The sequence below is a fragment of the Salmo trutta genome, chromosome 4 (genome assembly GCF_901001165.1).
Source record: "Salmo trutta chromosome 4, fSalTru1.1, whole genome shotgun sequence".
Lineage (NCBI taxonomy): Eukaryota > Metazoa > Chordata > Actinopteri > Salmoniformes > Salmonidae > Salmo > Salmo trutta.
Genome location: NC_042960.1, coordinates 59,908,852 through 59,932,707, shown reverse-complemented (window position 1 = coordinate 59,932,707; position 23,856 = coordinate 59,908,852). Strand labels below are relative to the sequence as shown.

Below are 23,856 nucleotides of genomic sequence, written 5' to 3'. Positions count from 1 at the left end.
GAATGGCAACCTGGTTTTCAATGCCTTTCAATACCTCACATTTCGAGGTTAAAGGCACTGAGCCTTTTTCTAAAATGCTTTTGAGATTGGAGAACACATTGGGAGGGATCTTAGACCATCCTCCATACAGAATCTTTCCAGATACTTGATATCCTTTGTCTGTGCTTATGGACTGCCCTCTCCAATTCAAACTACATGTTTTCAATGGGGTTGAAGTCCAGAGACTGAGATGGCCATTGCAAAATGTTTATTTTGTAGATAACTAATATTTTTTGTGTGGATTTTGATGTGTGCTTGGGGTTATTGTCTTTCTGGAAGATCTACTTGTGGCCAAGTTTCAGCCTCCTGGCAGAGGCAACCAGGTCTTTGGCAAAAATATCCTGGTACTGGGTAAAATTCATGATGCAGTTGACCTTAACATGGGCCGCAGGACCATTGGAAGCAAAATACCCCCATAACATCAAAGAGTCACCACTATATTTAAAAGTAGGTATGGGGTTCTTTCTGCAAGACCCACCACTGGTGTCCGTGGCCAAAGAGCTCAATTATCATGTCATCCAACAAATGTAAATGCCAAGAGTTTTCTAAACGGCACTGGCACTTGGATTGGAACCGGTGCTATGGTCAGATGACATGAAAATAGAGCTCTTCGGCCACTCACACCAGTGGTGGGTCTTGCATCGCAAGAAAGATGCATTTATCAAGGGTGCCAATCATTTTGGACCTGACTGTGTGTGGTCATATTAACTTAGTAGAACAGTTATGAGGCATTTGAAAACACTAAAAATACAGAATGGTTCAAATATAGGACTTTAGTCTCAGAGGCTGTGGATTTATTATATTGTCCGCTTTTATTTATTAACTTTATTCTGGCCTAGTTTTTGTACCTACAGTACTATTAACACACTTAAACTGAGAGTAAAATGAATTATGCTTCTGAAAGTCCTTATGCCATTTTGGTTTAAGGTATTTGGTAATAAATATACTGTATTTTAAACAAAAGCTAAGTCATAGAAAGACACCAAAAGTAGTTGACAGTAGGTTAATGTATACATTCTATCTTGCAAAATGTATGTGATTTTAGAATGTACTTGAATGTACTTCACCTTGGCTTTGCACAAAATCGACCACGGAGACAGTGGCATGTAGGTTGGTCTTCGACAGTGACTTTTTTAACCTCAGTTCTAGAATAGACCCCTTAAAAGGTGAGTGTATTGATGTCAGGTGTTCCAAGAGACAATATCCTTCCCTTTAACCAATTTTACCATCAACCCTCTTCAGCCAATATTTGTACAGTGAATGTACTCAGTAAGTATTTTCTGCATAAATGATAGCTACCAGCAATCAATTTGTACAGTTGTGTTTTATCATGGATTTCCTCAGGATCAGCAAACAGCCCGGAGAAGAAAATGGCATGAAGTTGCTTTATGTAATGGCTGCCTAACAAGGTGGCTGACATATTTAATTCCCCTTGATTGAATTCCAATAACCTGCTGGTATCCTGGAGGCAAATGTGTTAGAAGTCATGCCTCTACATATTTAATTTGGGTATTAAAATAATCATGTGGGGTTTCCTCAAGCAATGGATTTATCAGGTAAAATGATGGCAAGATGGACTCCCTTCTAATACTCTAAAGCAGGGATGGCCCATTAAATCTATATTCATACATTTTTGGGAGGGAGGGACATTTTTATTTTGGGTTAAAAAAACACTCCAGGCCACACCTGAACGTCTAAAACTAGATAGAAAATATGTAGAAATTATAATGGATCTATATATTTTCAACTGCATTTTTTTCTCTCCTGCAAATTGATTTTGATAAAAAAAAATAGGTCCCCCAAAAAATCTGTGCAGCCCTCCATTGAATTTTGGTCCTCGAGCCAAAATGATTGCCCACCCCTGCTCTGAAGGCATATCAAATGGGTCACGTATTAATGGATTAATGTTCATAAAAACCAACGCATTGTGTGTGTGTGTGTGTGTGTGTGAGAGAGAGAGAGAGAGAGAGAGAGAGAGAGAGAGAGAGAAAAGAATGAAAGGCGTATCACTGAAGTTCCACGTAAGTGTGATTGAAATGTAAACACAATGTTCCCACGTTAGTGGAGACTACATTCCCGGGAAACCGCTGCATTGGAAATGACCTTAAAAATGTTATTGCGCAATCTGTAACTCTTCAGTGATACTTTGGACTCTATTCAATCGGTATCTTCCTCCAACACAACACTGATTTTCTATTTGCGATGAAGTCCACATAAAAAAAGACCTGACCAATTGAAACACCATAATATGGTGTAAAGTTATTTCTGTTTAATCCTTGAAACCTTTGGTTGACTGTGCTGTGACAAAGTGACAGACCATTTTTCTCATCTCCGTCTTTAGGTCCTCCACCAAAGAAAGTACCGCGTTACACAGATCAACCAAACACATCGGACACAAATCCTGATGTTTTAATATGATTGATACATACTGTAACATGAACTTTCAATGCAATTGTCACATTGTACATTGTTGCTTGAATTACATACAATATGGAATGTTTTACTGTGCTTGCAATGGAGAAAGTACAATCAATATGCAATATACCTTCCACAGCTGCTTCCCCGTACGGCTAAGGCAGCTATATTTTTCTTCAGGCGAAAAATGTCAGGAGGAGGAAACATGGAAACACTACAAAGTCCTTTTGGTGTCGTTAGTATGTCAATATGTAGTGTTTTATCTTTGACCTGCTGACCTATGCAAAACGGCAAAATGGCAAAACACAAAACCATTAAAAAAATAAAAAATACATAGCAGATAATGCACAACTCAAAAATAAAATAAAATGTTTTTTATACATTCACCTACATTTTTGCAAATTACCAGGCAATGATAAACCCTGTAATTGTAGCTGCTTGGTAGATTACTTCTACGGACAGATTTTAGTGCCCTCTTCTCCCGGACCTCTTGTTTTTCCATTTCTCTTCACTCTTTCCTCCTGAGTCACCCCAGCTCTTGTCCTTCACTCATCCTCCTCTTCGCTCTCATCCTCCGTGGGCTCAGAGGAGATCTGACTGTGTCAGCCAGGCGTCAAGGTCCATTTAACATCACTAACAGCCTGCATACATTAGCTCTTATTACACAGCCACCACCGGCCACTCTACCATCACTGCAGCAGTAACCTGGCATATGGTGTGTGCAGGGATGGGAAAAAATACAATTACAAAATACCACAAAGATCAATGTATAAAAATGAACTATGTATATCCAGTTTATTTTTTATGCCTTTGCAAGTACCCAGCACGATCGCAACAACATTCTCAGTAACGGTTACAAAAAAGTTTTTCTTGCTATGACTGTGATATGTTGCTGTTTATCTACCTTAGTTGAGCAAGTCACTCTGGAGAAGAGTGTCTGCTAAATGACTAACATCTATATGTGAAAATTAACAAAACAAAATGAACTGCAAAGCACACTAGGTATTATTATTGGCCTTGTTTTGGGGTGAAACTCATTATAATAATACTCAGCATGCTTTGCAATCGTTAATATTTCCATTTTAGTCATTTATCAGACTCTCTTATCCAGAGCAACTTACAATTAGTGCATTCATCTTAAGACAGCTAGGTAAGACAACAACCTATCACAATCATATCAAGCACATTTTCCCTCAACAAAGTATTTATAAACATTTTTATATATACATTTATATTTAGTTCATTTAGCAGACACTCTTATCACACCATAGTGCTATCAGACTTCTTATACCAATGCAGGATGGATTTTTATTTTGTAACCTTTATTTAACTAGGCAAGTCAGTTAAGAACAAATTCTTATTTACAATGACAGCCTATGGGACTCCCAATCATGGCCAGTTGTGATACAGCCTGGATTCAAACCAGGGTGTCTGTAGTGACACTTCTAGCACTGAGATGCAGTGCCTTAGACCGCTGCGCCACTCGGGAGCAGCTGTGGTTTGCAAGATGTGAACTGCTATAAAAATGGTATAGAAGAGTATTTTGTATTTTCAAAATACAAATTACAGTATTTTAAAATACAAAATACATTGTAGTGTAGTTTCGCCCAGTGTAATTCAAATCCAATCTAATTGTATTTGTCACATGCGCTGAATACAACAGGTGTAGATCTTGCAGTGAAATACTTACTTACAAGCCCTTAACCAACAATGCAGTTAAGAAAAAATACATTAAAAAATTTAAAATAAAACATTTAAAAAAATTATCTATAAATAAAAAATTACATAAAATGTATACAAAAAGAAAAAAAAAGAAAAAGAAAAAAGTTACAAATAATTAAAGAGCCGCAATAAAATAACAATAGCGAGGCTATATACAGGGAAATCAGATGACAAAATACGTATTTCAAATACATGTCACAGAAATACTGTGTGTGTGTGTGTGTGTGTGTGTGTGTGTGTGTGTGTGTGTGTGTGTGTGTGTGTGTGTGTGTGTGTGTGTGAGACCATGTCTGCTAACACACCTACCTCCTCACCAGTGAAATCCATCAAGTGTGCTAGGGCTTCTGTGTTTGATTATTGAATAGCTGAATTATTGAATGGCTCTAGGGTGCATTAGGTAATACTGTATATTTGTAACTAATTGGCATTCATTTCTCTACTGAGACTGTAGCAGTGTTGAATTACTCGTGCAATATTATAGAGATGTCTTTGTATTCCATTTGTGAATTTGAGAGCGGTTACATTTCCCCAGACCCTTACCTCAGCGTTATACTAGACCAAGCAATTCAGTCTGTGATAAGAAAGGTTTCCATTGGGCTGAAACACCAAACTCAGGATTTTGGATTTATTCAATTTAAAAAAAAATGTATTTTCAAGCCGGTCCAGCAATTCAATCCATGATAAGAAAGCATTGCAGGGGCTGCCTTTCCCTGAAACCGGTTTCAGAAAGGCTTGTGGAAACAAGCAATGTCGTTATCTGGGCACGGGGGAACAAACTGAAACTTCTAGTCACCCTGCCTGTGCATACAAAATGGACTTGGCAAAGCCAGAGAAGGGTCTATTAAAACCTACCAGCTTCATTGATTGGATGCCATTAAAATGTTACCAATGTCTTGATCAGAGAGTGGCCCCTCTTCCCCCTCTTTAATTTAGTCTGTAGAGCCTGTGTTTTACATTCAGACAGCATCTGCCCAGACATAAAGACCTATCTGGGACTGCATACAGAATGTTTGGGTAATGATGCTGCTTCCACAGATGGTTTCATGGCTGCTCTACATCTACAGGGGCAGTGGAGGAGTCTTGAAAGGGGGCCAGCCGGGGCAGAGAGAAAAGTTACGCGAATTGCCTCTACTTGTGTGTGTGTGTGTGTGTGTCGTTCCCCCCCCTCCCCCCACCCCCACCACCACAATGGCTCAGTTCAAATAGTCCTACACAGTTTCCTTTCCTTGTCTCCTTCACCTCCAGACCTCAGATCTGATAGGACAGAGTGGGTGTAAGCAATATGGTGCTCACAACAATGAAAGTAGACAAGGTATGGAAGCGAACCAAGAGGATTAGAGCGCAGCCACTGTTTGTCAGGCTGGACTAACCCACAAACTCCATTGCTTTCTTATGTCTTTCAAAGCTGCCAATGTAAAGCCAAACAACAGTGATGAATATGTGGAAATGAGGAGACCTCCCATTCATCATCAGGGCCTGGTGTGTTGGGTTTAGCTCTACTGCATCCAGATGAACCAAAGCAGCTGGAAGCCTGGCCTGCTCATTCACAGCCTAAATGAGAAAAATTAGCACCTTTGCCAGTTCCTTTATAACCCCATTTCCATCCTGTCAGCTCTTATTAGGAACAGAGAGAGGTGACAATAGACCGAAATATGCATGAGAGAAGGCCCAGCCCATCCCATCACGGTAATTCTGACCCCCACTTACCAAACTGCCAGCTGATTTTCTCATTGCAAAGCTGCTTTTTTTCTCTCCCTTTGCCAAAACTATAGATGGTAATAGCAATTGCCTGATATCCTCCCTTAAGCAGTTTTACACAATTATATGTGCCAGTAACAGTATCAGCGAAAGGATTAGAGTTGCTAAACGCTGAGCCATGAATAAATTATCCCCAGGGTTTTGCATAAGAATGACTACGACGGAAGGAAATAGAGAAAATAATTAGCTTTGAAAGAAAAGTGTTGGTATGCTGACATGCTAACTGAAGCCAACATTTCATTCTGTTAGTTGGGAGATTTAAAAGTACACATCTAAATCTCATTATATATTTATTTATTAGCTTAAATCTATTATGACGTATTGAACATGTGTTTTTGTAATGTTCAACTCGATAGTTGTCTACATTTCCTAGATGAATTTCCCACAATCAATGATCCATTCTAGTGTTCCAACTGGATGCATGCTGAATGTTAATCATGATTTATTGTTGCGGATGGTTAATGTTTCATATCTGGTGGCAATTATTCAGTCACGCCGGCACCCATTGTCCATTGGTTCAGCTTTCTCATTCGCTGAAGAGGTTTCTTAAAAACATGCCACTTTGATACAGCTATGACCGGAAGTTACTTTTTTGTCACAGGTTAGGAGAACTTACACAGCAGGCTACGAGAATTAACGTAGCAGGTTTGTAAAATTGGGCTAAGCTTAGTAAAAGGGTTAGGGTTAGGGAAAATGCTCTCATAACCTGCTATAAAAAGTCACTTCCGGTCATAGCTGTATTGAAGTGGTGTGTTTTTAGGGCGTCCCATTCGTTGAGAGCTTTATAATACAAGGTGTAGGGTAGGTAATCTGCAATTAAAATAAAAACAGTTAGAAGATGCTCATGCACAACAATGATTGATCCCTATTGTTGCATCTGCAAAATGTTACAATAAATTGTTGGCTCTCAGCTGTGTCTACGGGCAACAAATACCCTTTTATAGTTGAAGGAAGAGATTTGAAAAATAATTCCTCTCTTTATAGTGCAAATTTATAATTGCATCCATTTGACAAAGATCCACACATTTATAGGTAATTGCGTGTGGGCAATTATCTATTACCATGATAAAACCTTAGCTCACATGAAAACCCACAAGTTCACGCCTGAAATGAACCAACGCGTCAGGCGAAAACTGAAAGGTATTAGAGAAAAAAAAACACATGAAGAGATCTATTTTTACCATGCTGAGACAGACTGGCAAAATGTATTTTCATCAATAAATGAAATACTTGATACTGTATGTTATTGAAATAAGCATATTCTAACCTTTGTTTGCATGCAAAGCAGTTGCATTTATCGGCTTTTTTGAATTGGAACCATCTACTCATGGTTAGAGAGTCACTTGATTACAATTTTATGATATAATTTTGTTTTTCATGTTTTATTCAGTACTAAAAAAGCAAGTGAAAAATTGCAGTAGAGGCACTTGATAAGTATATATATAGCGCTCAGCCTTTCCCTTGTCTCTGACAATTGCTGTGATGGTGTGCACAGCTGAAAACACATTGAGGACCAAATGGTGTTTGAAATGTTTTTAATCTACTCCCGTCTCTTCATTAGTGGAATAATGCCACTCTGGGGGTGGCGTCTTTTCTGTAGTCGCTCCTCTCACAATCCCAGGGGGCATAGTTTCATCACCACTATGTGAGGGAGAAATGAAAAGCTGTGATGTATCCGTAGAGTTCCTCCTTGACTGTCTGCCAGAATTACCTGGCCCTTTCCATTTGTCATGAATCATGAAGAATTACTCCATTAAAAGGCCCAGACCAGCGGCCTTAATCTCCATATACAATCAATTCAAGGTAACAATAATGTTACTTGCTACCAAACTGCAGCGGCCCCACTTTGGGCAGCCCTGGTATGTAAGAAATAATGTTTCAAATTATATGTCAAATCAAAAATAAATATGTTTTCATTCATGTGTACAAAACTTTAATTAAATATTACTTTATGTTAAAATATGTATTCAAGAAGCATTCCTGTACTTAAGTGATTTCCCCAAAACTAAGAGAATATTTTAGCATAGCAAATCTCAGCCAATTATGGACTGTTGGCAATCATTCTTCTGTCAATGTCAAATTTGCAAGGACAATTAACACGTTATCTTTTCACAGAGAGTTACATTTTCTGTTTTGTGATGGTGCATACAACATTCATCTAAATAACTGTAGGAATTGCATTTGTTTTTATCATCTTGTAAAATTTGAGCAATGAAATATTCCAACTCGTGTTCATAGATTATGTGGGTGAAACAGGACAATTTAATTATCAAAATGATAAATGTCATCTCATTCATGAAGGGTAGGGGATATACACAGGAGAGTTGAGGAAGACTTGGCTCCCAATCTGGGGATTTGGGTATACACTTAGCACCTTTTTTCTATCTAGAACCTAAAAAGGTTCTTCAGCTGTCCCCATAGGAGAACCCTTTGAAGAACCTCTTTTGGTTCCAGGTAGAACCCTTTTGGTTCCAGGTAAAACTATTTTGGGATTAATGTAAAACCCTTCCCACAGAGGGTTCTATCTGGAACCAAAAAGGGTTCTATCTGGAACCAAAAAGGGTTCCATCGGAACCAAAAAGGGTTCTCTTATTGGGACAGCTGAAGAACCCTTTTAGAGTGTACCCTGTTAAAAGAGTCAGCGAGGTACTGTCCTGTTTTGTCCTACTGCAAATGCCACGGGCATGTGTTGGGACTGTGAGTTGCATCCTAACCCTTCAAGTAGTAGCTGTGACCTAGTCATAAATCATCTGCAGGCAGCGTCCCCAGCTCTCTGTGGAATGGTTTAGTCCTTCCCCCCCTGCTATCATCGTGTCCACAGAGACCTTAGACATCCTAGCACCTGTCCACCTCAGCCCAGGGAGGAGCCACACATTCACAGTGTCCGCCGTGTGACCTCCAGCTCCACCAAAAGTCACAGTCCTTCAGGGACATAGGAAACCTGTCCTCACCCGTCCTATCACTTTATGGTACAGACACGTGCACACAGGAGACTCCCATACTCAGCCATGCATTTCTACATTCCCATCTTGTAGCTCTACACAAATAGGACATAGACTCAGACACGGACTTCCATTACAACACGGCAGATGGTCTTGGAATCTCCTAAATTGCAGTAAGAGTACAGTATAATCATTCTCTAGCTAAGATTATGCCTTCAGGATTGCACGAAGTACTGTATGCTACTTGTCTAACATCATCTTCGTAGTCTCAGCATGAGTAGTTCTTTAAGGCCATGTTTTATCTTTCTTCATAATGAATGTTCTCCTGCTGTACCCTTCTCAGTGAATCCCAAACTCTCACCCTCATGGGCTACACAGCATCTGCTGGTTTTTATCCATTCCTTTTAATCAGACTGACTGATCTACACCCAGGAAACCAGGTGAATAGACTCTCATGGGAGACTTCAATCAATGGCTCTAATTGATAAATTAAATACCAAGGAAAAATGCAACGCAGCAGGGGTCGTGTTCCCTAAGGACTGGGATTCCTCTTGCAAGCCTTTCTAAAGCTTTCTACCTTTTGTAACGCTTGTTGCTGGCTACATTCATGATGTTATATTGACTTAAAAGTTATTTTAGTAAGACAATAGAAGATGCCTTCAGGATTGAGGATCAAAAGATGGACACAACAGAACTTGTATGAAATCATGTCTAAAGCTCATGAGTGATCTCTCAGCTTGAGGAGGGAGATGCACTTGATGTTGTGGTGTCAGTAATAATCTTCCCTCACATAAACAACAGAGTTTAGAACAACGCAAGACATATGAAAGACATATCAAAGACCGTAAATAGACATTTATCAGGCCATGTTCTGATGTTCTTCAAGCCCTTGCCATAGCTACAACTTATAAATACATTAAAACCCTGTATTTTTCCTACATCACCAGGTATTGCACCCAAAATACCGGTTATGCAAAAAGCTAAAATATTTTGGGCTAAGAATATCCATTCCATTATTTGACCTGTCAAAATAGAGCCCATGAAGTATTAGCAATCGCATAAGGAAATGTAGGGTTTGATTCAATCTGAAGCTCTATTGAAATGTAAAGGTAATTTCCGATTGAGTCGACATATTCAGCATTACCGTGAATGCAGTCTCCACGAATGTGGGAACATTTCCTTTACATTTATATCGGACTGTAGTGCAGGTCTTCAGCGCTACGGATTGAATAAAGGCCTTAGTCATTGAAAACTGAAACATTGCATGAAGGCCATCAATTGGATATCCATATTTTAAGTTGTCCAAGCAAAAGTACATTAGCTTGGATAATGCTACACTTTATGTTAGAGCGATTGTATGTTATATTAAGAATGTACGAGGTCATGTCACATCGGGAGAGTCAGATTCAAACAAAGCAGAAACAATCAGATGTATTTACAGTGAGGGAAAAAAGTATTTGATCCCCTGCTGATTTTGAACGTTTGCCCACTGACAAAGAAAAGATCAGTCTATAATTTTAATGGTAGGTTTATTTGAACAGTGAGAGACACTGAGGGAAATAAGTATTTGACCCCTCTGCAAAACATGACTTAGTACTTGGTGGAAAAACCCTTGTTGGCAATCACAAAGGTCAGACGTTTCTTGTAGTTGGCCACCAGGTTTGCACACATCTCAGGAGGGATTTTGTCCCACTCCTCTTTGCAGATCTTTTCCAAGTCATTAAGGTTTTGAGGCTGACGTTTCGCAACTCGAACTTTCAGCTCCCTCCACAGATTTTCTATGGGATTAAGGTCTGGAGACTGGCTAGGCCACTCCAGGACCTTAATGTGCTTCTTCTTGAGCCACTCCTTTGTTACTTGGCCGTGTGTTTTGGGTCATTGTCATGCTGGAATACCCATCCACGACCCATTTTCAATGCCCTGGCTGAGGGAAGGAGGTTCTCACCCAAGATTTGACGGTACATGGCCCCGACCATTGTCCATCTGATGCGGTGAAGTTGTCCTGTCCCCTTAGCAGAAAAACACCCCCAAAGCATAATGTTTCCACCTCTATGTTTGATGGTGGGGATGGTGTTCTTGGGGTCAAAGGCAACATTCCTCCTCCTCCAAACACGGCAAGTTGAGTTGATGCCAAAGAGCTCAATTTTGGTCTCATCTGACCACAACACTTTCACCCAGTTGTTCTCTGAATCATTCAGATGTTCATTGGCAAACTTCAGACGGGCATGTACATGTGCTTTCTTGAGCAGGGGGACCTTGCGGTCGCTGCAGGATTTCAGTCCTTCACGGCGTAGTATGTTACCAATTGTTGTCTTGGTGACTATGGTCCCAGCTGCCTTGAGATCATTGACAAGATCCTCCCGTGTAGTTCTGGGCTGATTCCTCACCGTTCTCATGATCATTGCAACTCCACGAGGTGAGATCTTGCATGGAGCCCCAGGCCGAGGGAGATTGACAGTTCTTTTATGTTTCTTCCATTTGTGAATAATCGCGGCAACTGTTGTCACCTTCTCACCAAGCTGCTTGGCGATAGTCTTGTAGCCCATTCCAGCCTTGTGTAGGTCTACAATCTTGTCCCTGACATCCTTGGAGAGCTCTTTGGTCTTGGTCATTGTGGAGAGTTTGGAATCTGATTGATTGATTGCTTCTGTGGACAGGTGTCTTTTATACAGGTAACGAGCTGAGATTAGCTCAGCTCGTTACCTGTATAAAAGACACCTGGGAGCCAGAAATCTTTATGATTGAGAGGGGGTCAAATACTTATTTCCCTCATTAAAATGCAAATCAATTTATAACATTTTTGACATGCGTTTTTCTGGATTTTTGTTGTTGTTATTCTGTCTCTCACTGTTCAAATAAACCTACCATTAAAATTATAGACTGATCATTTCTTTGTCAGTGGGCAAATGTACAAAATCAGCAGGGGATCAAATACCTTTTTCCCTCACTGTAGCTTAATTATTCATGACGTTGATGTAGCAGATGTAGCCTATGTAACATTACAAGTAACATCTAGAACACAACATCTTGGTGCTGATGACATACTGAGACAGAATAATATAAGAACATTTCATTGTAATGCCTGCATGGATTCAAACACGGATTAAAATTGACATTAGCTATAAAAACAAAAGTAATTTGTAACCTTTATTTACACTACTCATTGCTATTTGCGTAATGAAATAAATAAACAAATATATGGTTGGGTTGGAATAGTAATTATTGTCTATAAATGTGTACTAAAGATGTACCCTAAGCCAATACATAATTTCCAAAATATTAAGTCACAAGGTCAATTTAAAAAAAATATAATATCTCACTTTTTTGGACAGATAATGAGAGGATGATAGTGGGGAAACATAGAGGTTGTGTCAAAGGGCCGTAGGCTGGATTTGAACCTATGTCAAAACCTTAGATGTGCTGGAGGCTGTCAAATTATCGTAGGCCAGCCAGGCCACAGTCACAATGTTAAACAATGTTTGAAAGTTGTACTGAGAGTCTGGCATCAATCATCAATCAAGTATTGATTACATGTCACTATTAACTACGTACACCGTCTTACAGATGTCTGAATCATAAATAGAGCAAAGGAAGTCCAGTGTCCCCTTGTACATTGTACAATGATAATGGTTGACACTTGAAACTATTACCATCAGCTTCTTTTACAGGGTTGCAATTCCTTGAGGAGAGTCAGAGCAATGTGAAAACCAGGTCTGGATAATACAATTCACACCAGCCCTATTTCTGGCTGTCCTAAACAACATGCATCATCACAGGAAGTCAGACCTCACAGGGAGGAAGTCCACCGATGCTGCTAGGATGACTCTTCACAGGGGAGCTCTCTGGACACAAGAGGCAATGTCCCTTTACAAAAAACCCATTTGAAAAACTCTACTTCTGGGGAAGAAACTGAGTTTACTGCTTTCAAAGGGAAGACATTTTAACCCTGCTCATGGATACTGTCAGTATATGTAATAATGCAGAGAAAAACAGAGCAAAGCAGTCATTCATCAAAATGCATCATTGGTTAGTGCTCGTCTATTGGATATAATCAGCTATTATATCTGTGTTCAGTACATGGGTATACAATATGTACATAGGCTTATCTATTTACTTTTGCTCTTGTGGTAACCCTGTGTTTTTGTTGGCTTCTCTATGGTCCGGAACGACACATCTAATTTGTTATCCGGGGAACAATGGTTAAAAGTTTTTATTTTATATTCCTTACAGGAAATAAATAGTCTGGATTATAATTATCAGTTGCGTTCTGACCGCCCAGAGGATGACGTGGGTGGCTCCATGAATTGAATCATCTCTGTGTCACGTCCTGACCATAGTAAGATGTTATTTTCTATGGTAGAGTAGGTCAGGGCGTGACAGGGGGTATTTTGTGTTTTTTTCTATGTTTTGTATATCTATGTTTAGGATCTAGTTTTCTATTTCTATGTTGTTGTTTTTCGGGATGATATCCAATTAGAGGCACCTGGTCCTCGTTGTCTCTAATTGGAGATCATACTTAGGGTTTTTTTTCCACCTGTGTTTGTGGGTAGTTGTCTTCTGTTTAGTTTATGTACCTGACAGAACTGTGCGCTGTCGTTTTTGTCTTTGTTATTTTCTCTTTAGTGTTTTGAGTTAAAATAAATATTCATCATGAGCAATCAACACGCTGCACTTTGGTCCCCTCTCTACGACAGCCGTTACAGAACTACCCACCATCAAAGGACCAAGTAGCGGGGTCAGGATGAATGGTCCTGGGAGGAAATCCTAGACGGGAAGGGACCCTGGAGGCAGGACGGGGAGTATCGCCGTGCGAAGGAGGAAATAGAGGCAGCGAAAGCAGAGCGGCGTTATTATGAGGCGCTATAACAACCACGAGGCAAGTGCGAGACAGCCCCCCCAAAAATGGGGGGGGGGGCATATGGGGAGATTGGCAGAGTCAGGTTGGAGACCTAAGCTAACTCCCCGTGCTTACCATGGGGGGCGAGTGATCGAGCAAGCACCGTGTTATGCGGGGATGCGCACTGTGTCGCCAGTGCGCAGCTTCAGCCCGGTGCGCTCGGTGCAAGCTTCCCACAGTTGCCGTGCTAGAGTTAGCATTCATCCAGGAAGGATCGTGCCTGCTCAGCGTTCCTGGTCTCCGGTGCGTCTCTTCGGCCCGGGTTATCCTGCGCCAGCTCACGCACGGTACCCCCAGTTCGCCAGCACAAACCTGTGCGACCTGTTACAGTGCCCCGCGCTTGCCAGGCTACGGGGGTTATCCAGCCAGGACGGGTTGTGCCAGCCATAAGCTCCAGACCTCCAGTGCGCCTCCACGGCCCAGTATACCCTGTGCCTGCTCTGCGCACCCGGCCTCCAGCGACGTTCCCTAGTCCAGAACTCTCAGCGACGCTCCCTAGTCCGGTGAGACCTATTCCAGCTCCACGAAAGAAGCCTCCAGTGATGATCCATGGCACGCAGCCTCCAGTGATGATCCATGGCCCGGAGCCTCCAGTGATGATCCATGGCGTGGAGCATCCAGCGACGCTCCCCAGTCCGGAGCCTCCAGCGACGCTCCCCAGTATGGAATCTCCAGCGGCGGCCTGCAGCCCGGAGCCTCCAGCGACGCTCCCTAGTACGGAACCTCCAGTGGCGGCCTGCAGCCCGGAACCTCTAGCGGTGATCTACAGTCCGGTTCCTTCGACGACGATCCACGGTCCAGGGGTACTAAAGCAGAGGGATCAGCGGGTGGAGCGGGGGTTACGCCTGGAACCGGAGGATAAGGTTTTGTGGATTGCACTAGAGCCGCCATAGACAGGAGTTACCCACCCTACCCTCCCTTTTTGTTTTTTTTAGGGGCATTCGGAGTCTGCACATTTGGGGGGGGGGGTACTGTCACGTCCTGACCATAGGAAGATGTTATTTTCTATGGTAGAGTAGGTCAGGGCATGACAGGGGGTGTTTTGTGTTTTTTTCTATGTTTTGTATATCTATGTTTAGGATCTAGTTTTCTATGTTTTTTGGGGGGGATGATCTCCAATTAGAGGCAGCTGGTCCTCGTTGTCTCTAATTGGAGATCATACTTAAGTAGGGGTTTTTTCCACCTGTGTTTGTGGGTAGTTGTCTTCTGTTTAGTTTATGTACCTGACAGAACTGTGCGCTGTCGTTTTTCTCTTTGTTATTTTTTCTTTAGTGTTTTGAGTTAAAATTAATATTCATCATGAGCAATCAACACGCTGCGCTTTGGTCCCCTCTCTACGACAGCCGTTACACTCTGACCTTGGAGAATGAGCCGTCCATGAACAGAAGGGTTCAGTGCAGCTTTTTACATGACAATGGACATGTAATGTATCTTCTTGGCGTGAGCATGTCTATGATGTCAGCTTGACAAATCTGTCAGTATGGACCGGCGGTGGAGGGTCCTTAGAGGAGTGTGTTGAATAAGATCGATAAACAGTACTGTTTGTCCATTTTGAGACGCTGTAGCCAGTATACACTTCTTCAAAATAGTCCAAATTAATCTTAGATAACTCAAGAAATCTGTCATTAACTTAGATGTAAAATTGTGAAACCTGGGAAAAATATCTAACTAAGATGTTTGTTGCAATATTTCTCAATAAAAAAAATGGCATTAAAACAAGTAGTCTCTCATTGAATGACAACAAAGACTTTATTGAAGAATCCCTACAGTTGACCAATCATGGACAAAGGGGTATAGACTTTGGCTCCCGAACTTCGGCTGACTTTGAGAAAACAATGTGTGTGCCTGAACAGCCGAAAAAACCCTTACCGAAGTTCAAAACGAACAAAAACGTCATAAAATGTTGTCATAGTAAATACATAGGGTTGGGTAGGTTACTTTCTAAATGTAATCCGTTACAGTTACCTGTCCAAAATTGTAATCAGTAACGTAACTTTTGGATTACCCAAACTCACTAACGTAATCTGATTACATTCAGTTACTTTTAGATTACTTTCCCCTTAAGAGGCATTAGAAGAAGACAAAAATGTATGTTACCAATTAAACGACATCTATTGCAGGATAAATCAATGTTAAAGTTTATATAGTTAGCCATATGTGGATACTACATTTTACTTTATGGGTTGGTTATGTAGGCTTCTTCTAACCCATCGCTTTCTACTACATATAATAATATGATTATATTATATATTTACATTAAAAACCAAAGCCTATCAGAATTCCAGTCATTACAATAAATGTGAAACCCCTTGATCTTCCAGAATAGGACTTGGAAATATGGAAGTATAGATTAGACAAATTGTTTTACCTGAGCATAACCCCAAAACTAAGGACTTATTAGCCAGCCCTACTCTGTTGTTTATGATTTTGTTGTCATGGAGGACTGATTGGGCTCATTGATTCAATTTGAAAAATAAATGCTGCGCCCATGGAATGGCATGTTTTGAGCACTACTGAATTTTTTTTACATTTTAATTTAATTTTAATTTAACATTTATTTAACGAGGCAAGTCAGTTAAGAACAAATTCTTATTTAAAATGATGACCTAGGAACAGTGGGTTAACTGCCTTGTTCAGGGGCAGAACGACAGTGCTATTTACACGTGCTATTTACATGTGAAAAATGAACGTATTTGCTATAGGCCTATTGTTTACCTTTTTGTTGGTGACACTGATTTCTTTCATTGTAAATGTAAACAAACACTATAGCTTCATAACATAAAAACAATCATTTTGATATCATGGATGGTCAGTCCTTGCATCCATAGCTCTGTCTATTAATCTGAGAGTGATTACATTTCTCCAGGCCCATCCCTCAGCTTTTTACCAAAACAGAGGCGGAGCGGCTGTTTTGCTATTGTTTCATCTGTGGATTTGTAGCTGTTTAAAGGGCAAATCCACACATTTACAATGTTTAGGAACACTGGAGAAAACAAGCTTATATATGTTGGGTTCTCATGGAGTGTGACAGTTGAACTAAACTCATGAGGCTTATAAGTTATATTCTTCAAGAATCAATGGATACATATATCATTTCTAAGTCCAAAAATTGATGTTTTTTTACCAGGATGAATTCGATTGAGCAATAAATGCCTCACTTTTATTCCATAGGCTGGGATCGGCACTATGCAGCTGTTGCAAGAGCGCATTTTTCGCTGGCTGTCCACTGGTTTAAAAAACAATGATTGATAAGCATCTTAAACTTCTTGAATTCAAATGTTATTGGGTTTAAATACACATTTAGATTCGTGAACAGTCATCCACAACAACCACAATCTGTAAGGCATCATAGTGGTCTCTGACTTATGGTCAGACTCACTCACGTTGAACAAATGTACATTTGCACTTTTTTTCAATGCTGATTGGAATGTCATTGAGAAAACAGAGAAGTGTCAAAGATTTTAAATCTTACATTTTAGATTTTACATTTTACATTTTAGACTCATTTCTGAATTTAAAAGTAATCCTTTAAGTAATCATCTAGTTTTTCAAAAGTATCTAATCTGATTACAATATTTTTGCTGGTAATGTAACGGTTTAAAGGTACAGTTTTTTTGTAATCCATTACTCCCCAACCCTGTATATACACAAACTCATCCAAACTGTTTCAGCTGGGAAGCATGCGGACACCTTTAGTGTAACGTGGGGAATTTAGCCATAAATATCAATATCCTGTAGCCGATACTACGCCACCTTTTTTATACACGAGGTGAGGTCATCGAGACTAAACTTATTTTTTATTTCACCTTTATTTAACCAGGTAGGCTAGTTGAGAACAAGTTCTCATTTACAACTACGACCTGGCCAAGATAAAGCAAAGCAGTGTGACACAAACAACAACCCAGAGAAATACATGGAATAAACAAACTAACACATAGTTAGTTATTTAAATCAAGGAGTGGAGTATGGGAATAAGACAACCATATCTTCAATGCAACAATCATTTATTTTCTTATTTTTGTAGTTCTCCAATGCAGTCATCTACATACATCATCTTCAGCTGTAAGAGCTCTGCAGAGCTGTCCACAAGACAAACTTCACCTTAGCAATTTCACATTTTCACACACGACTATCACTAGGTTTACATGTTTCATTCAAATAATCAAACTGACAATGACACTGTTGCAACACTCACGGAGAGTGTCCATGGAGAAGGAGGGCGTGTCCAGGGAGAAGGAGGTCGTGTCCAGTGAGACGGAGGGCGTGTCCAGGGAGAAGGAGGGTGTGTCCAGGGAGAAGGAGGTCGTGTCCAGGGAGAAGGAGGGCGTGTCCATGGAGAAGGAGGGCGTGTCCAGGGAGAAGGAGGGCGTGTCCATGGAGAAGGAGGGCGTGTCCAGGGAGAAGGAGGGCGTGTCCAGGGAGAAGGAGAGCATGTCCAGGGAGAAGGAGAGCATGTCCAGGGAGAAGGAGGGCGTGTCCAGGGAGAAGGAGAGTGGGTCTAGGAGGAATAAGGATACTATGCTTAAAACCCTACATTTACTTTGTTAAAACCACCATCACCGCCCCATCCTCCCAAGGCACGCCAACCTCAACATGGCAAAGGGGATCCTCTGAACGACAGAAAATGCACAGCTTTTATACAGATGGCCACGCCCTTAATTAACAATTAGACACACCTCCGGCTGGCAAAGGCATGATGGTGGGTTCGCAATACTTAGACGGTTCTACCCTGTCACATGAGTATGCTTAGAAGCCATTGAACAGTGACCTGAACAGAAAGTTCAGAAATGTAATAGCAACACCACTGTGTGTTCAGAATCAGAATCACCTTTATCTGCCCGAGTACATTTACACATACTCAGACCACCTGTTCATACCCATTCCTTATTTCCAAACAATGCAAACACAGCAGTTTTCACTTAATGATTGTATGAAACAGAATGTGAGAGGGAGAGTACAGTAGAGATGAGATTCACACTTTTCCAATGAACCTCAAAGAGAAACACGAACTGGCTCTGACATTGGTCCCATGGCAACAAATATTCATAAACAGCATGTCCTGAAGCTCCACATCGCCAGAGAAAATCTATTCAAATATCATTCAAAGTTCCAATAGATAAATAGCTTCTTTGATTAGTTTGGTTACTTTTAATTTAGTGGGAGGATGGATACACATTGTCTGCGGGTCTCGAATCAGCGTGAATTATGTTGTGGTCAAAGTTAGGGATGGGGTGCTCAATTGAATTCCCTGTATTTTTGGGCTATTTTGCCACAAACACAAAAGTAGTATCGCACACACACACACACACACACCCCTGGACCCTATTTTCTTCTATGTTTGTTAACATGGCATGCCTATAACAGATGTCTGGCTTCAGTGGTTCCAAACCAGATAGGACCATGTTGGAGACCCCTTGATGAGACAGGACCAGGGTGGAGACTCCTTGATGAGGTAGGACCATAATGGAGACTTCTTGATGAGACAGGACCAGGGTGGAGACTCCTTGATGAGACAGGACCAGGGTGGAGACTCCTTGATGAGACAGGACCAGGGTGGAGACTCCTTGATGAGGTAGGACCTTAATGGAGACTTCTTGATGAGACAGGACAAGGGTGGAGACTCCTTGATGAGACAGGACCATAATGGAGACTCCTTGATGAGACAGGACCAGGGTGGAGACTCCTTGATGAGGCAGGACCAGGGTGGAGACTCCTTGATGAGACAGGACCAGGGTGGAGACACCTTGATGAGGTAGGACCGGGGTGGAGACTCCTTGATGAGACAGGACCAGGGTGGAGACTCCTTGATGAGGCAGGACCAGGGTGGAGACTCCTTGATGAGGCAGGACCAGGGTGGAGACTCCTTGATGAGGCAGGACCAGTGTGGAGACTCCTTGATGAGGTAGGACCAGGGTGGAGACACCTTGATGAGGCAGGACCAGGGTGGAGACACCTTGATGAGGTAGGACCAGGGTGGAGACTCCTTGATGAGGTAGGACCAGTGTGGAGACACCTTGATGAGGTAGGACCAGGGTGGAGACATCTTCTTGGGCCACAGTCTGTGACAGGCTGACATGTCCATCACCCCAACAGAACATCAACATCCATTCAACGTAACCAGAACGTCACAATGTTTAATGTACATCATACTCTTTGATCACCGGTCCAGAGAAGCATTGACTGTTCTAGCTCATGATGGTTAACGTTAGCTAAGGGTATGAGGCGAGCTAAAAAGGAAAGCAACTGGAGCATGTTGCCAAATGGAGCACCGGGTAGACTCTCATGCATCATAATTCACCAACACTCCACCATCAGCAATGCCATCTGAAGCATTTTCTCTTTCAGCAGCTGACATATAGACACAATAAAAGCCCTGTCTCAAACTGTGAATGCCTCAAAATGTACACGTGATTACGCTCCAGTCGGAATACTCAGTGACCTTCCGCAGTGTACATTAGTGGTGTCCTATGTCGGAGCCCCTGTGGGGTGGGAAGGGAAGAAGCCAAGCAGTGTGGTAACAGGATTATTGGAGAAAAGAGGAAGCCAGGGCTTTGTTGACCGCCATTTATTTTGGACCGCTTTTACCAAAACTGATTGATTTATGTCGGCAGCGACCCACCAGAGACACCTGAATGTCACTTTTCCACATCAGTGGAAGTCACCATGCTGGAGGCCTCTGAATACAGTGGGAGAGATGTAGAGAGAGGGAACAGGGAGAAGGTGGAGAGAGAGGTAACAGGGAGAAGGTGAAGAGAGAGGGAAACGGGAGAAGGTGGAGAGAGAGGGAACAGGGAGAAGGTGGAGAGAGAGGGAACAGGGAGAAGGTGAAGAGAGAGGGAAACGGGAGAAGGTGGAGAGAGAGGGAACAGGGAGAAGGTGGAGCGAGAGGGAACAGGGAGAAGGTGGAGCGAGAGGGAAACGGGAGAATGTAGAGCGAGAGGGAACAGGGAGAAGGTGGAGCGAGAGGGAAACGGGAGAATGTAGAGCGAGAGGGAACAGGGAGAAGGTGGAGAGAGAGGGAACAGGGAGAAGGTGGAGAGAGAGGGAACAGGGAGAAGGTGGAGAGAGAGGGAACAGGGAGAAGGTGGAGCGAGAGGGAACAGGGAGAAGGTGAAGCGAGAGGGAAACGGGAGAAGGTGGAGCGAGAGGGAACAGGGAGAAGGTGGAGAGAGAGGGAACAGGGAGAAGGTGGAGAGAGAGGGAACAGGGAGAAGGTGGAGAGAGAGGGAACAGGGAGAAGGTGGAGCGAGAGGGAACAGGGAGAAGGTGGAGAGAGAGGGAACAGGGAGAAGGTGGAGAGAGAGGGAACAGGGAGAAGGTGGAGCGAGAGGGAAACGGGAGAAGGTGGAGCGAGAGGGAACAGGGAGAAGGTGGAGAGAGAGGGAAACGGGAGAATGTAGAGCGAGAGGGAACAGGGAGAAGGTGGAGCGAGAGGGAAACGGGAGAATGTAGAGCGAGAGGGAACAGGGAGAAGGTGGAGCGAGAGGGAACAGGGAGAAGGTGGAGCGAGAGGGAAACGGGAGAAGGTGGAGCGAGAGGGAACAGGGAGAAGGTGGAGAGAGAGGGAACAGGGAGAAGGTGGAGAGAGAGGGAACAGGGAGAAGGTGGAGAGAGAGGGAACAGGGAGAAGGTGGAGCGAGAGGGAACAGGGAGAAGGTGGAGAGAGAGGGAACAGGGAGAAGGTGGAGAGAGAGGGAACAGGGAGAAGGTGGAGCGAGAGGGAAACGGGAGAAGGTGGAGCGAGAGGGAACAGGGAGAAGGTGGAGAGAGAGGGAAACGGGAGAATGTAGAGCGAGAGGGAACAGGGAGAAGGTGGAGCGAGAGGGAAACGGGAGAATGTAGAGCGAGAGGGAACAGGGAGAAGGTGGAGCGAGAGGGAACAGGGAGAAGGTGGAGCGAGAGGGAAACGGGAGAAGGTGGAGCGAGAGGGAACAGGGAGAATGTGGAGCGAGAGGAAACAGGGGGAAGGTGGAGCGAGAGGGAACAGGGAGAAGGTGGAGAGAGAGGGAACAGGGAGAAGGTGAAGAGAGAGGGAAACGGGAGAATGACATGGAGAGGGTATGAGAGACGACTAGACTGAAAGAATGGAACAGAGACAGCTGGGATAGAAGGGAGGATTGTAGACAACACAGACCATGGGACACGTATAAGGCAGGAGGCAATTGAACTTCATATGATTCCACAGACAGCTAGTCCAACATGCCATTGAAGTCTGGTTCTATCAGGTGGCTGCCCATATAGAAACACCACTAACCCATTTGTTGACAGCACACGATGTGTCCTCTATTTACATGGCAACAGCTACAACCTTATTCTATCTATCACTGTCGATTCACATATGAAAGTCGTTAAATGTCGCTCTGGTATGACATGACTATTGACCACTGCACTGGAAACTATTCAGAACGTTCTTTGCAAATACTTTGCTTTCATACAAAACATTGTTAGGTAGTTATATCTCACAGTTGGAAGCATTCACTGCCACTTCCAACCATCTATCGTGATCTTTCCGCTCTAATAGTGGTGTTGTGACATTTCCTTGTTGGCGTCCAGTCTGCCGAATCCCCCCCTCACGGCTCGCTAGCGTTAGCAGTGCGCTATGACAGGTGACTGGCGACGCTAACAATAGCCTGACCGGACAGACAGCCCAGCGCTAAAGACTGCCGCATGATAAATTACCCTCATCAGCCTGTTTCTCCGCCAGACCCTTTAGGTCACCGGATAGCGCAATGTGACATTTTTCCTGTACTGTATATGCAAATAACTGCCAATCAATTAACGAGTTGTTCCTCTGCCTTCCCACAGCTGCACATTGTGATTGCAAAAATTGATTGGGGAGCAAAAATCAACATAACAGCCTGCAAAGAGTCCAGGGTCATTGGGACAGAGGGGAAACAAAACAAGTTTTCTCACTTCGATAGACTCTCTTCTGTGGCTGCTTTGCCATTTCTTTCCATTATTCAGTTAAGAGAGTGCATACCATTCCATTTAGTACAATTGACAAAGAAATGGCATCGATTTAAGCCCCCAAAGAATTTTGGAATCTGAGGAGAGATCAATGTCATTTCCCATCAAACTGAAAGTACTGTTTTAGCTGGAAGGGGAAATCATGCAGAACTATGGCGTGAGGTTCAACCTAGATACAATGAGTTGTTGTGTGGTAAGGTGGTTAGAATGTAATGTGGGATGTAAATGTAAATGAAGCATGTTTTAGGACACACTGGAGTACTATGAAGATGACGAAAACATTATAAATTATATATTGTTTAACCAATAGTGATCATATTGTTCTTCCAGAAGCGATTCTACCACAGAGGCTTGGGAATGCACTGGTGTCCATTCATCTACTCACTTAAAGAGTATGGAAACAAAGGTGAAAAGGAGAATAGTCTCCAAATAATTAAACTAAAAACATTGAGAAGGACTGTGAGAGATTAATAGAAATGTTAGGAGAGAGAATGTGAGACAGAGAGAAAGGGGTAAGAAACAGAATGAGGGGAGACATTGTGTGTTTATGAAGAGCAGAGATGTGGGTATACAATGAGTGTACAAAACATTAGGAACACCTTCCTAATATTGAGTTGCACCCCCTTTTGCCCTCAGAACAGCCTCAATTCATCAGGGCATGGATTCTACAAGGTGTTAAAAGCATTCCACAGAGATGCTGGCCCATGTTGACTCCAATGCTTCCCACAGGTGTGTCAAGTTGGCTGGACGTCCTTTGGGTGGTGAACCATTCTTGATACACACAGGAAATTGTTGAGCATGAAAAACCCAGCAGCATTGAAATTCTTGACACTAACTCGAACCGGTGTGCCTGGCATCGATGTCTCAATTATCTCAAAGCTTAAAAATCCTTCTTTAACCTGTGTCTTCCCCTTCACCTACACTGACTGATGTGAATTTAACAGATGACATAAATAATGAATCATAACTTTCACCTGGATTCACCTGGTCAGTCTATGTCATGGCAGGTGCTTCTAATGTTTTGTACACTCAGTGTATCACATTTACAGTTGAAGTCGGAAGTTTACATAAACCTTGGCGAAATACATTTAAACTCAGTTTCACAATTCCTGACAT

General features: G+C 42.4%; 1 protein-coding gene across 2 annotated transcripts in view; it reads left to right on the top strand.

Annotated features, from left to right (window-relative positions):
• LOC115192752 (chemokine-like protein TAFA-5) overlaps positions 1–23,856 on the top strand; it is a 193,065-nt gene that overhangs the window by 121,197 nt on the left and 48,012 nt on the right. The gene's annotated exons all lie outside the window — the stretch shown is intronic.